This window comes from Polyodon spathula, chromosome 2, assembly GCF_017654505.1.
Source record: "Polyodon spathula isolate WHYD16114869_AA chromosome 2, ASM1765450v1, whole genome shotgun sequence".
NCBI classification, from domain to species: domain Eukaryota; kingdom Metazoa; phylum Chordata; class Actinopteri; order Acipenseriformes; family Polyodontidae; genus Polyodon; species Polyodon spathula.
The window spans coordinates 19,377,611-19,392,693 of NC_054535.1; the positions used below are offsets into that span (position 1 = coordinate 19,377,611).

Genomic DNA, 15,083 nt, shown 5'->3' on the forward strand with positions numbered 1-15,083 from the left:
GGCTTTCACTAAATTTGTTATTGTCATCGGTACACTGAAAAAATCAAATGCTGCCCAAAGAAGTTCATGTGGCACTGAACCATATGCATTAGCCAAATCCTGGAATGTCACATGGAGCTCTTTCCTTTCCTTTTTATTGAATTTGTTGCCAGATCACACTGATGTGTTCTAAATAGCCTGGGAAACCGGGAATGCCCGCTTTTTGTACTGAAGAGTCAATGAAGCTGTTCTTTAATAGGTAAGTTGTCAATCTCTGAGAAATAATGCTGAAGAAAATCATGCCTTCTATGTAACAGGCCTAATATTTATTTAGTTATAAAACAAATACTGAATAAGATGTCTGAGTTATAAAGTGCCAGCACAGCTTTTGTTCAGTTCAGATACTGTATCTAAAGGGAGAGACAGAAACAGAAGTTAAACTGAGAAGTTGTTTATTGTTTGAACAACACCGGTACTGTATTTACTGTAGGGGAACATGTGGTAGGAGTGTTATATCCGAGGCTCATTATAATTGAGACACTTATACTTAGCCTCTATAAGTCTCTCAGTTGTAACTTAGGGCTTCTGTTTATTGGTTTTTATTAATTGTATTTTTCGGTGCTTATTTTTTAGCTATTTTTGAGTTTGTAAATTGTTGGGTTAGTTTACAGGGCTTTTGTTTTTGTTATACTGAAATTTGTGTTTTCGGTTACTTTCCAAAATGCTTAAGCGTTTTTGTTTTCTGGAAAAATATGTATAATAGTAACTCCACAGTACTTGCACACTGAAGTTGTACCTTCTGTCCTTTGTTGTCTTCCACAGCAAAGTCCCTATGGTCATGGGCACATTCGTCTGGGGGTTTTGTGTGTAGGCATTTTTGTACATTTTGCTATACAATTCTGTTTTAAATCCTCTGTGTCTTAACTGTAATACAGATTTAAAACTCGCTAATCCTCCATTCCTGATTGTAATCTCGATTTAAGTCTCACAAGTGGAGTCTCCGATAGAAATATAGGAATGTGCTGTCACTCAATAGTTGGGATGGGTTTAAAGTATTCAGAACGAATCAATGATAGATACAAGTCAGGAATGCGGGACATTGCCCAGCAGCACTGGGAAATGCATTTCTAATTTTTTTTTTAGTAGTTTTTATTTTTTATTGGGAAAAGGGTAAAGTCAACGTGAATTGATTAAACTTTTCCACAGTTTTTCCTGTGTTTTCCGGTGTTTATTGACTATCCACCGATTTCATTTTTCTTTTGTATTGGGGGTGTTTTATCGGGTTATATCGGTTAAAACCAAAAATCAGAAGCCCTACATATACTATAGCGAGGCGAGGTATCACTGTGTATATATATATATATATATATATATATATATATATATATATATATATATATATATATATATATATATATATATGTATAATAGATGGGCTTCAGTGAGTTACAGGAAAATAATTCCATCTAGGGTTTCTGTAACGTCATAAGATCGAGGGATGAGTAATTTATAAACTGTCACAGAAACCTGAGAAGGAATTGTTTTCCTATAACTCATTGAAGAGGCCCATCTATTATTTTTTTTTATAATACATGGATACCCTTATGATGCTAATATTAAAGAAGACGAGATTCAGCAGTACGGTTGAGTTTTTTTAAAATGTAGTGTGCTGTTCAGAGATTTTATGTTGTTATCTGTTAGTGCTTTAGCTTTATTTAAATGATTGCCTTTACCTTGATTTAATTTCCCATTCCTCTGTATATTATATTATTTATTAATTTTTTAAACAGGCTGAGGGCATTGTCCCCTGGAGGTAACTATAGTTTTTTTTTTTCTGAGGGGCCTTTAGTTTCCCTCTATGAGCCAAGGTCTGCAGTCCATAATTGTTTTATGAATCAGGCAAGAAAGTCATGATTTTGAAATCCATGGTGCATGCTTAGAAACAACATTTTGGCATAGAACTCTCTGTCTGACTTTTTCACTGCGGCATGGAATTCTTGAAGGAGTCCATTGAGTTTGTAAAGGTTGTATTTATTTATATCATGGAACTGGATTTGTCTGAACTTTACGAAGTCAGAAAACACTGAAAGCAAAGTTTTTATGACGATTTTAGTGTTTGCAGCATATTTTATAATTCATTTTGTTGTCATTCATTTTGCTTTGTTGTGACGAAGAGAGTAAGGACGTTCAGAGTGATGATGTAATGTGAGGGAGTTTATAAAAAAAAAAAACTATTGACCGTAAATAGCTTCACAGGGGCAATAGTTGGACCTATTTTGGTCAAGTGTAAAATAGCATGCATGTACAATTTACTAGCAAAGCCTAATGCACAAAATCAAAGGGTTGAACGACATGAGGAATTTGGTAGAAAATGCCACTGAACAACAAGTTAAATAAACAACTGCATGCAACTGCCTGAAAGATACTCTAAAAGAGAAAGGACTGCAGGAGGTATATCTCTGGGGAGGTCACACTTGTCCCCAGAGACTTTAAAAATATGGAGAAATGAAACCACACCAAGTCTAAAATTGTGAAATCTGAATGTCACTGTTAGCTGGTTTCAACCACACCCTGTCGTTTTGTTTTGAAACTTGGATTTTGCTGTGCATCATTAAATTGATTGTGAATACAGAGCCATGCAGTTCTGCTTGTTAAATAAAATATTCTTCAAAACACCTAAGGCATGAGTACACTGATATAGTTCAGATAAAATAGATAACTGACATTTAGCAGAAAAGCTCTTTTAGGCTCCATTTAATTAGAACCCAACCTCCTACACTATTATAACTACATACTGTTCTAATTCCTTTTCTCTAAAAACCAGATAAGTAGATTATGAGTGAAATCCTGTTCACTTCATGGTTCACCTTTGACATAATTCAGCCAAACCATTGCAAATTTGATTTCTTAACACATAAAAAAATAATAATAAAAAAAAAAATGTATGAAAAGCAACGGTGCTTCATCATGTGCACATCAAGACACTGGCCTTCTGCTAAAGGCATACATATTATATTTCAGGGATTTCATTCACATCATATATTTATCTGCCATTGGAGTGTAAGTGCTACATATTGCAATTTTTTTTTGTCCATCTCCCGTGGTTGAATTTATATTTGAGCCTTGATGTCATTGATGGGAATGGGCTCTATAACAGGACTGTGTAAGGTTTGTTTTCTTCTTAAAAATAATAAGTCTTCTTCAGGTAGTTTCAATCAAAAGAGTTTATTCAGGAACACAGTATAAAACAGGAACTGAGTAACACAATACTTAGGAAGTAGAGTTCTGTGACTATATTGTGTCGTTTAAACAGAAGTTTGTGGTTTGGGCACCTTTTGAAGAATTAGCATTTGTGACAAACAAAAAAGTGGCCCAAGAATACCAGTTCATCTTGGTCTTATTAAAACAGTGTGGGTGTAAAGTGTGTATGTGCAGAGTTGCAGGTTTCACAAATTTGGGCCATGTTATACAGTGGTTCAAAAAGCTTTACATTAAACACAGGAAAATTGCACAATGTTTAGAGACAGCCTTTCACTGATTTTTCACTCCTCTACCATTTCAAGGGGCACATAAGCAAAGGTTGCATAAAGGGAACGACTGATGAAACAGCAAAAGCTTGTGCAGTTTAACTGGAACAGAACAATGTGTACACTGCCCTGCACAGGGTGCGTCTTTATCAGAAAAAGCCTACATATTCAATTTGTATAGTGTGTAATTATTTCTTACAATAACATCATGGCCCAAGCTGGCAGGAAAGAGACTCAGAGAGAGAAAGTTGTAGTTAAAGCGCTGTAGCTCACATTTATTAAACAAATAAACAGGCATAAAGGTCAAAATACAAGGTTAAAAAACCAATACCGACCACAAACACTAATGTCAGGTTGGGCAGGCAGGCGGGCAGGCGGGCAGGCAGGCGGGCGGGCAGGTGGGTGGGCAGGCGGTCTTGCCTGCCTGCTTACCTACCTATTCCCTCCCCCACACAAAGGCTTTCTCCTTCCTTTTTATACATGTGGCTACTCCCCAATTAGCAACAGTTACCTAACTGGAGGACTGCCACACCTGTAATTAATGGTAGGGATAGATTTAATCGCATCCCTGCCAACATTTCATTCCCACACACACCTTATTTACAGTAGCAGGGCTTGTGCCCTGCCACAGTCTTCTTTCAGTAAGTCAAACAAATTTCTCTTCATGAAAGTGTTGCTAACAACTGAGATAACATAAGGCAACAGGTGAAACCACCTATTACCCTGCACTGAGTGTGAAAAGAAGACAAGTTCTGTCTCTAAATGAACAAATGACATGCGCACACTGTTGAGCTTTACAAAGAAAGTGGTCTCCTTTGACCAATTACCAAAGGGTTAGCTAAACACAGTGCTAATAAAGTTTTAAGAAATATGGCCCGGTTTTCGAAAGAGGTTTCATTTTCGGTTGAAATGGCAAAATCTGCAGAATTTTTCCAGCAGTTAATCTGTTAAGAATATCCACTTATTTTTTAGCGTGATCCTCCATTTTATTTTCCAGGTGATCACATTTCATACAGAATTTTCTGCTGTTCTAAATGCATAAGTAATGAGCATTTAAGCGGTTTTATCTGCCAAAATAATACTTCTGGTTCAATTGTGTTAGCAAATGATACATAAGCACAATCAAAAATTATACCAAACCAGCAGAAAAATTAGTCAAAATACAAATGCGAACACAAGGGCAAATTTTTTTTTCCATTTAGTCTTACCGATGGCTCGTTTAATTAGGACAAAATAAGACAAACAAACAAACATGATCAGAACAAATTATGGAAGTTTTGGGTGTGAAAGGATGTATAACTGCTGTGTACAAAAATGTACAACTTAACAATGGGTTAATGGGTTAATGCCCTGTTTTTTTTTCCTTTTTTCTTTTTTTGTCAATTAGCGTGTCTTTGCTCCCCCCTTATTGAACACACTTGCTGTCTTTGTTAATCATGTGGTCGGGTGTTGCTTATCAGGACACTCCCTTAGCTTCAGATCAAAGGACTCTGAACTTGATATAGGGAAGGGCCATTAAAGTAAAGGCACGAGCTGTTCAAGTGACAGCAACAGCAAACCATGAAACTATAGCAACGGCAGAGGAGAATTTGAGAGTGCGAGAAAGGGAAGTTGGAATGTTCCTTTTTCCTTTTTTTTTTTACTGAAGCAATGTATTTTTCTTGAACTGTTTTTACTGGAGTCCAGTGAAATTGTGAATGCAGTTGACAGAGAGAAATTGAAAGATGTTTTTTTGCTTTGTTTTGGGACTGGTCAGGGGGCTGATTCAGCAGTATCTGGCTATATATTATTTACCAATTTATATTCCTTCTGGTCTCCTTGGTGACTTAATTGCTGAGCCTTTTTTTAACATGTTTACGAATATCATAAAAGCGCTTTTGAACGTCGGATGTATTTCTATTGGCATATCCCAAACTCTTTACAGAAGTGGCTATGGTATCCCATTTTTTTCTCTTTTTCTCTATGTCTGTTTTAAAATAGTGTGGTTTTATTTTGCAGACCCAGCTCTTATTTTAACATTTCCTTCTCCCTTTGACAACTTTGGGCTGCACATTTGGGGTACGAGCAAGGGCTGAGGTTTCTGGACATCAATTTGATTCAGTTGTGTCTTCACAGAAGAACAAAGGCGAATGTAATCAGGGAATCTATAGGAAGAGACACTGGCCCCCTGTGGCAATATATGTAAATTGGGAAGAGTGTGTGCAATTTGAACTTATTCGAGTGAAAAGAGATCATTGTGCTGCTTTGGGAATGGAGAATACATTTGAATACTGCCTTGAGAATCGGTGGAACAGACGAGATTTGAATTCCAAAAAATGTGAATGTTTGAGACTAGAGCCCACACACAACTGCTTCTGACATGGGATCCATGCTGAATGCTGAGTCCAAAACTCGCTGTCTCTGTCTGTTTTAACCCAACTCTTATCCCGAATGTTGTTTCCATCATAAAATGAAACCCTTTGCTGTTTTCCGACAGGTGGAATGGGTGGAATTTACATAAGTGGTGGAAAAACTATTCAGTATTTAAATAACAAACGTATATGTTAATGATGCAAATTGCAGTTTTTATGTAATTTCAGGATTTCAATCAATGGAGATGTGGGATTGTGGCAAGGTGTGTTGCAGTACGCAGGTGTAGAGGTGATGCTGTGTTAAACATAACGATAGACAACAAAGTACTGTTGAAATGGTGGTTGTAATTTGTAACCCAATAGTCTCATGAAAACAGTAAACAATAAATGGGGGACTGGCAGTACACAACAATATGAACTGCTCAGCTAAATAAACACAGTGTTCAGTCCTGAAATAAAAAGCACAGTATTTAAACACACACAATACACGAGTCCAAGTCCAGGGTGAGTGCTGTTAGTGCTAATGGTTCTCATATGTTTCATCGGATTCAGAGAAAGAAGAGAAGATACATTGAAAAGAACACAGTAAAAAGCAAATGCATCAGGACAAAGAGAAAAAAAAAAGTTAGAGAGCTCCTATTTTAACATTTTTTTATGTATACTGTATGAAATTATAGTTTCAGTTATGGAGGCTATTTTATGCCAAAATAAACAAATTAATGCATAAATAAATAAAAATAAATACATACATGTTGAAATAAATAAATGTCTTTATTTATTTATTTATTTATTTATTTATTAATTTATGTGTTTGTTTATTTAGCTATTTTTCATTTTGGCATACCAGCTACATTATCCCTTTCATCCTTTAAAATCTCAGCAATCTCTAGCAGCACATTGCATTCTATCACCAATTTAGTCAGAGTCACTGCACCCACATCAGACCCTTTTTTTAGACGGAGCCTGTTTGAAATAGGTTCTACATCACATCAACCCTTTTGATTGTTGCACTGGGAAGAGGGTTTGATACACACTTCATTTGCATGTTCTCATCCTTCCTGGCCATTTTTGATTTTTGCTCGGAACAAGAACAACAGTTAAAATCCAGCCGTCGGTTGGAAAAGCTTTGATTTTCAGTGCATTTGTTTTTTACTAGAGGATAGTTCTACTGACCGTGCTGAAGCAGGCGGAAATCTCACTGGTAGAGCTTTACATTATCCACCGCTTTCGTCTTTAGAAAATAAGCACAGATTCTTAGATCATTGCATATACCACCAAAATTAACTGTCAGGGCTCCATTCTAGGTCCCTTGTTGTTTTCATTATATATGCTACTGTTAAGTGACATTATCCGTAGACACGCAGTGAACTTCCATTGCTATGCTGATACCCACATTTGTCCCTAAAGCCAGGAATTTCTTCTGCTTGGATGTTATTAAGTACTTGCCTTGCAGACATCAAGCATTGGATGCCACAGAATTTCCTAATGTTGAATTCACATACTGTAAAACAGAAGTTACTGTATGCTAGTGGATTCACAGAATAGGGGGCGAGGCGGTCATGGTGGAGCACAACCTTTTGCACCAGGTAGACCACCTCACCCACTTGCTGCAGCACTGTACATGGTCCCACCCAAGGAGCATCCAGTTTGAGAGACTGTCACAAAGACGGCTGAAGTGGGCGGCGTCAGAACCAGGAAAAGGAATACACACAGACAGGACAGATGATGTGAAAGGATGATGGTGCTTGCTTGCGCCGGTTTATTGCAAAATAAAAGGGTTTACAAACAAACAGAAACAGGACACGGCACTTTACACCAAAATAAATAGACAAACAAAAACGGACTATACTTAACAAAACACAATGCACAGACAGACACACTAACAAACATGATGAGCAGATAAATACAAGTATCGTGCTGGTCCCACCAGCACGCAATAGCAATTGAAATTATAACGCTCCTACTTTCTCTCCCGTTCTCCACTCACCAAACACCCAACCCCGAGTGGGTGAAAACATGCTGTTATTATGCAGCTGTACCAAGACTCGATTGTTAATTAATCATTCAATTGGAGTCTCGGCACAACTGCACGTGAATTAATAAAAGTGCAATTCCCCGTGCTCACATATTATTACTTTTTACTTGCACGTGAAGTGCTGTGCAATCCTTGTGCTTAAATACAAATATACATTTTAAACACTTGTGTTACACACATCAGTTTATATCCCATGTATCAATGACTATACACCAACATTTAACACACCACATGCAACATATAACAGATAATATACACAGGGGCGGGCACTTTGTCACAGAGACCATTCCTTCTTTCGGCGGGGAGTTGTAAACCCACACCAACTCCCCAGGCTGAAAGTGGCGTCCTCTCTCCTGCATGTCGTAGATCCGCCGCTGTTGGATCCCGGTGGCTTGGAGCTGTTCTCTGGCAAAGGCGTGAGCGTTTTCAGTTGGTCTTGCAAGCGCTGGGTGTATTCCATCCCTGGTGCTCACTGGTGGCTATAACCAGTTGGGTGCAGAGAGTGGACAGATGAGTCAAGAGTGGAAGTTTTTTTGGCCAACATGGGCCCCGTTATGTCTGTCGAAAACCAAACACTGCATTCCACAGTAAGAACCTCATACCAACGGTCAAGCATGGTGGTGGTAGTGTCATAATTTGGGTATACTTTGCTGCATCTGTACCTAGATGACTTGCCATCATTGAAGGAACCATGAATTCTGCTCTGTATCAGAGAATTCTACAGGAGAATGTCAGGCCATCCGTCCATGAGCTGAAGCTCAAGTGTAGCTGTGTCAGGCAGCAAGACAATGATCTGAAACACACAAGCAAGTCTACATAAGAATGGTTGAAGAACAAGTTTAGTCAAAGTCCAGACCTAATCCGCATTGAGATGTTGTGGCAAGAAGTGAAATGAGCAGATTGTGCTCGAACACCCACAAATGTCACTGAGTTGAAGCAGTTCTGCATGAAGGAGTGGGCCAAAATTCTTCCACAGCGCTGTGAGAGACTGATCAATAACTATAGGAAGTGTTTGATTGCAGTTATTGCTGCTAAAGGTGGCGTAACCAGTTGTTCAGTCTAAGGGGGTGATTACTTTTTTACACAGGGCATTGGTTGTTGCATAACTTTCTTTTAATAAATAAATAAAATAAGTATCAATTTTGTGTTATTTATTCACTCAGGGTCCCTTTTATCTAATATTATATTTTGGTTGAAGATCTGATAACATTCAGTGTCAAATGCAAAAAATGCAGAAAATCAGACAATGGGCAAATACTTTTTCATGGTATTTTACATACATGCACACATAAACAAACAGTCCAATAGTTCACCCGATGATTGCTCTGCAAAACTGCATGCACACAAACACATTAACCAATTACTTATCAAGCCAGCACGTGCATTTTTACTTTGCTGGGAAGTGGATGTGTCCAAATTTTTAAACAATTGTGTAATTCCACCAATCAGGTCTACACGTTTCCTGTGTATAATTTAAATCACACATGTGATCATCATAGTGTGAGGATCCTGTTAAGCTAGATGGCATGGTAATTTATTTGTCACAACTTAGGTTCAAAGGATTGAAAGAGTCATTCCCAAGATTGGTTTGGGTGTTTATTTTATTTTTTTATTCAACTTATTTATAGTTTGTTTTCTCTGCAACCCATTTCCTTTGAGTAAGTCTTTTCAAAGTTTAGGACATTGAATTTTATCTTGGTCGTACAGGGTTTTCATTTTTTTTTTTCCCGTTGAGTTGAAGAAGAAACTGTTTAACCGCTAAATAGTGTGGTTTGTCAGACAGTAATTACATTTATTTATGTATTTATTTATTTAATTTAATTGATTTTTTTGTGTGTGCTACGAGACCAATAGAAATGCACTTTAATGCTACATTTCTTTACACCCGGAGAAGCAATCAGAGCAATACAAAGGACATTTCAGTATTTTCAGTTTAAATGCAGTCTCTAAATGATATCATGATTTTTCCTTAAACCAATCAGAAAAATACACCAATCTCTTATCACTAGGTTATTGCCCATTTGTCTTAACCCTAGCTTCAAAGCATCTGGTTCAATCCAGTTTCTTTTTGAAGTATCCTGTTTTTATAACCCTCATAAAATCAATTGTAATTTCTTAAGAAACCCTGTTTTATTTCTAGTTTGTAAAGATGTTTAACACAAAAACAATGATCCACCATAAATGGCATATGCCTTTCATGTTAGAACTGGACATCAAAGGAGAGGCCGACACCTATTTAAAAATGTCAAGCCTAGCAAGGACAAAGTGACCAGAAAGATCTTTATCAACTTACTGACTAAGTAGGAATTTAATCAGAATCTGATTTAATCTTTAACCCATTCTGTGAGTTGTATTGTAAGACCAAAAAATTCATTTATATCTAAATAAAATGTTCCAAAAATAATAATAATAATAATAATAATAATAATAATAATAATAATAATAATAATAATAATAATAAATAATAATGTGTGGATATGCTAAATAACTGAAACATAAATACATGCTTTTGGAATATTATTGTGGTGTGTTTGTGTTCATAGACTGTCGTTTTCCTGTTGTACTAAAGCATTTGTACTGTGGGCTAATTTTGAGATGCAGAAGTGTTTTTGTTTTTGTATTTAGTTTTGTATGCAACGTTTTCATACTAACTTTTAAACTTGATAACATGAATTAAAAAAAAAAAAAAAATCAATTGAAGTATATGATTGTATGCTTTTGTGACTAATTTGAAACAATTAGCATTTAACGTATTAATTGATATGTTTCAGTATTAACTGTTGGAACATTACTGTTCTATAGTTCAATATAACATTTCATTTGTATAATCTGTGTGTTGGATTATTGGAATGTCTAAGTACATTTACTCTAATTAGTTTAGACTGTTTTTATCGGGGTGCGGTTCTGTGTCTTGAAGAATGTATTTGTATTTGGGGGGGGATTCGAAGTCTGTGTAAGCTATAGAGATCATATACCGGGGTACAGGCTCAGTCCTGAAGGTAACCACCCCAAACAGCAGCGTCACAAACAGAGGGTATATGAACCACAACAACTGGTCAGACCAGTGCGTTTCTGTGCACACATCTACCTTGGCACTGGGCGCTGAGAACTGGTAATTTGTTCTGTATTAGACTATCAATGTGTACATTAATATGTTTATAAGTTGTTGCAATTGTACATATCGGTCCTAGAATGATGATTAATAATACATCGTTGGTAGGATATGGACTGAACTTTACACCTAGTAATTATGGTCTATTTCCATTGATTGGTATAATGTTATAACTGTATTCTTAATATGTCGTGGAGAATATAATTTGATGAATGTTGCATTACTGTTTACCGTATGTGTTACATAAAGAAAACACACAAAACAACATATCTATCTATCAAAATTGAATAATTAAAGAAAATAACAAATAGTTGCCATAATACTAACAATCCAACATTAACTAAATCGAGTTATGAATCGCATTGATACCTTTTGTTGGGTAACTGATTTATTAAAATGTTTGGATACACTGTTGCTTGATCCATGTCTTGTTCACAGTCATCATGAAATAATTTTATGATATTTTTTGTTGGGTGGGTTGACTGATTGTTCCGCTAATGCATTTATTTTCCAGCAGCGCTTAGCGAATATTTTATTATTATTATTATTATTATATTATTATTATTATTATATATTATTATTTATTATTTATTATTATTATTATTATTATTATTATTTTGGTGGGGGTGGCTACTTCGGTGCTGCACTAAAGCTCAGGCGGTAAATATGTACACCTTACTGGTGCGACCTGCAGCTCAAGAATTCAAGAATTAATAGGAGGCTGGTCAGTAATCTAAACGTCACGGCGACTCATGTTTATTCAGTGAAAGGCAGCGGCGACGGGAAACTGGCTGCTTCTGGTTTTAGCACTTACGGAAAACAAAGCAAAGCAGGATATAATATTAGAGAAAACACACAGGAGCTTGAGGACGCTTTATGCTGACGACGATCAGAGCCAGGTAGATGTGAATTTTAATACTTCCACTGGGTCTTCGTTTTTTTTTTTTTTTTTTTTTGTTACACTTTTGCTGTCGTCTAGCAACCAGAATACAAAGCCGGGATGTAAAAGATTTAATAAAAGTAAGGTATTATGAACAGGGGGGGGGGGGAATCAAACCAAAAAAAATATTCAACAGTAATAATATAATACTGTTGAACTGGTTTCCGCTTTCTGTTGAAACGCCATAGTATCCAGAAGTGTAATCTTTGTCTCAGTGATTAAAATAGCTATGCCGTACTGTACAGTAGGTGTGGAGTGGATCATATGGGTTGTTTATTTTGCCGTTAGTTTTACAAATTTTTTTGTGAATAACCATGTTTACATGGCTATGCGTGTAGTAATGATAATGAATGTAAGTTGTTCGCAAAAGTTTGAGGGCGCTACATTGCTATCGTTACCTATTTCTTTACGTGGCATCAAGGAGCAGCCAGATGCGTGACACACTGTAACTAGGCTGATTTATTATTTCTGAAAGTAGTGACTAAGCTTGAGCTGTGTTGGAAACAGCGAGATGCTGTATGAGTGTGACTGGGGAGTATCTTACAGCGATTTTCATGTGCAAAAAAAAAAAAAAAAAAAAAAAAAAGTATTGCTTAGGTAGAGCTGCAGTTTTGTATATTGTATAACTGCGATTTATTGGTCATTTGTTTATAAAACGTTGTATTTATTTATTTGTGTCTGAATAGGAGCATAGTAAGATGTGTGTCTAAAAGTACACAACTTCTAGACAAAGTAGACTTCCACTGTTGTCGTGAGCAAGGCAGTTTTCAGTTTGAAACCTAATAAACAGGGCTGCCCAAGATTTGAACACAACTCATTTTCAAATGAACACATAGTGTTTTTCAGTATGCAGGGGATTTTATTCATGGCAAAATGATGTTGGTGTTGAGTCAGTGGCTTTGATAAATAGGTTTTGCATGCTGTGTTGGCAAAAGGTCTGGGAGCTCTAGATATAATTTCTTTAACTCTGGGGTCTCCAACCCTGGTCTGGAGGGCAGGTGTCCCTCCTGGTTTTTGTTCTAACTATATCCTAAATTACTTAATTGGACCAGTTAAACTTCTAATAAGCACTTGATTGGTCAAATTAAGTAATTTAGAGTACAGTAGAAACAAAAACCAGGAGGGACACCGGTCCTCCCGGACCAGGGTTGGAGACCCCTGATTTAACAGATGGAGTTAAAGTAGGTAGAATTGGTCTAGTTTAGTAATTTTGGGTACAGGTGGAAGAAAGACCAGGAGGCCTACATCACAAGGTCCACAATTTCTGCAAAATACATTTCTGGTTTGTACAGCTTTTAAAGGTTTGCTAACCTAGGCCTGTCGGTAGAATAACATTCTCAGTTCTCAAGCCCCCTAATATTTGCTTTTTCACGCATTTGTTTTCCAGACATTAATTACACTTTGACTCTGACAAAGCCAACTTTTCTAGCCGCATCAATAATTTTACTTTCTGTGTTTAAAAGCAGCCTTATCCAACAGAACCTAACATTCACCCTTATGCTACACAAACTATAGGAAACATTGTTAAGGTGTTTTGGGATTCTATTACCTGTAAAAGTGTAAACAAAAATAGGTCATCAAATTACTTTGTAAACAAAGGAGTGAGAGGCCTACACAGTAGAATGTGTTTTGTAAGGGTTCCTTTGCATGATCTCTTATCTTGAATACAAATAAGGTCACTTTTTGTCTTCTAATACATTTAAAATAGTGTTTCAAATAGACTTGCGAGGAATCGCTTTCACAGACCTCTCTCAGGTTGCAATTTGTGTTTCATAAAACTTTTGCAGGGCTGCGACATCGCAGATTTTCACCAGACACCTGAGACTGCCAGACAGCAGTCGCAAGTAGCAATATCCATCGCAGATCCTGTTTTATGACATACCATTGCGCTCCTGCTACTAGCTCGCTGTGGAACTGTATGCTTTACTGAACGGTTTTCAAACATAAAACATTATGATGACAGTATGAACTTGTCTCTGTTTTATAATCACCCCTCCCCACCAAACACCACATACAGGATGCTTTTAGTTTTTGATATATACAAAAGGTTTAAATTACAATTTAATGACATGTGAAAAATAACAGTAACAAGGTCAAGCTGTAAAAACAAACAGTTTACTTATTAAATACAATCATATACCAAAAGTCCCAATTTATTCAGTATGATAATAGCATTATTGGGAAGATTGCATTGCTTTAAGCTGGCAGCAATGCCGTGCAGCAATTATTACATTAATAATAATAGTACAAACCAAATTAAATGTGTACAATAAGTTAAACGCACAAACGTGATACAAATAAATAAAATGGACCAAACTCAAGTGACAAAAATAGTGACGCTTGTCTCCTTCACACTAGATAAAATTTAAAAGAAACCCGCTAGATTTCCAAATCACAGTAAGAAAAAGCACTTTCCTCAATTCATCTCGGCTGTAGTTCACCACAGCAATAACAAAGCTTTGTTGCATCAACCACCTGAATGTTATTGCCTGCCCCACACTTTTAAATGGTGAGGCTAAATGCAGCTTGATTATCAGGCATGCCCCTAAAGACTAATAAGTGCCAAGGTAGCAAGTGTGATGAGCAGGCTGTATATGTTTCGTCCAAAAGAACATTTTCAGAAAAGTAAACACAGATCAGTGCACTTTTCTTTAAATACGTTTGCTACACAGCGTTTTTTTTTTTCTACACAGCTGAAGAAGGGCTTTCCTTAATGTATGTATAGCTTGTCACTTTTCACAGCTCTTAATCTCTGTCGACAGTGAGGTATTTTAGTTTTCCTCAAGCAACTTTAAAGCTTTTTTCCCTCCCTTTTAATTTCGTTCTGTTTTCTAGGTCTATCAATTGTTTTTTCTTATTTCGGCTACTGTTCTTTGCTCCTCCCCAACAGTGTTTACTGCATCAGTGATCATCTGCAACTTTAGTTCATGACTAAAACTTCCAGAAAACTTGCCAAATAGAACTGATTTGTGTCAACCAGCCATTTTCAATAGTTGTGTAATTTTTTTGTTCTTAAAAGCTTTCCTTTGCAACCCTGCTATTGTGTATTTACCTAATCGGTCACTGTGCCTTAAAATGGATTACCAAGTTAGTGATTCACTCATCGCAGATCGCAAAAGTCAGCGCAAGAGGCAGCACT

General features: G+C 36.6%; 1 protein-coding gene across 4 annotated transcripts in view; it reads left to right on the forward strand.

Annotated features, from left to right (window-relative positions):
- Positions 1-217: 217 nt before the first annotated feature.
- LOC121331125 (spermine oxidase-like) overlaps positions 218-15,083 on the forward strand; it is a 33,715-nt gene continuing 18,849 nt past the window's right edge. Inside the window, exon 1 of one of the 4 annotated variants that reach the window (XM_041278354.1) lies at positions 218-238. The gene's annotated coding sequence lies outside the window, so the exon portion shown is untranslated. Of the gene's footprint in view, positions 239-11,771; positions 11,904-11,938; positions 12,025-15,083 lie in introns of those variants that run through there. The other 3 variants (XM_041278361.1, XM_041278341.1, XM_041278348.1) reach the window with 3 other exon arrangements.